The following is a 913-nucleotide window of genomic DNA, read 5'->3' as shown; positions in this document are numbered from 1 at the left end:
AGGGGGGGGGGCTACAGGCGGGGGGCCCCCCCCTCTCTGCAGACACTGCACCCCCCCCACCCCTGCGGTGCCCCTCACTCCCAACCTGCAGCACCCCTCCCCCAGTGGTGTCCTTCACTCTCAACCTGCAGCCCACCCCGCACTGGTGCCCCTCACTCCTGACCTGCAGCCTCCCCAATGGTGCCCCTCATCCCCAACCGGCACCCCACCCCACCCCACCCCCCACTCCCAAGACGCCTGGGTTCTCTCCCTGCAGTGAAGGGGGGGCTCCCTCCAGCAGGGGGTGGTGCTGGCAGCCTGGATGCCTGGGTTCCCCCATCCCCTGCAGCTGCAGCCCCACCCGCGCCCACCAGAGGGCGCCCAATTGCTGCTCCCTGCGGCAGCTCTGCGGCCTTAAAGGGACAGGAACCCTTTGGGGGGGAGGGCTTGGGCCTGGCCCTGTGCACCCAAGTCTCCTCCCCCACTTCTGCTGGCACATGCCCTCAGGTGTGTGTGCAGGCCCAGGGAGTCTACACACATGCACACACCCCCCAGGCATCAGGGACACACACACACACACACACACACCAGGCGTCCTGGATACATAAACACACACACACACACACACACACACACACACACACACACACAGAACCCAGGTGTCCAGGACACCATATACACCGCCCCCCCTTGGACAGGGACAGTCACATTGACACACACGCACATGCCACCCCTCAGACCCTCCCACACAGCTCACCATCGCTGGTGCCCCCAGACACACATCCTGACACTGGACAGAAGACTTAGCGTGCCTGTCAACACCCCCAACACTCCCAACACACATGGCCCTGGGACACCCGTCAACACCCTCAGAAACATCCCTGCACACCGCCAGACAGCTCCCTCCCCTTGCAAACCCTGACACCAAAACACA

Source organism: Alligator sinensis, unplaced genomic scaffold, assembly GCF_000455745.1.
Source record: "Alligator sinensis unplaced genomic scaffold, ASM45574v1 scaffold1950_1, whole genome shotgun sequence".
NCBI lineage: Eukaryota > Metazoa > Chordata > Crocodylia > Alligatoridae > Alligator > Alligator sinensis.
The sequence above is the reverse complement of the archived record's forward strand: the minus strand, read 5'-3'. Positions refer to the sequence as shown.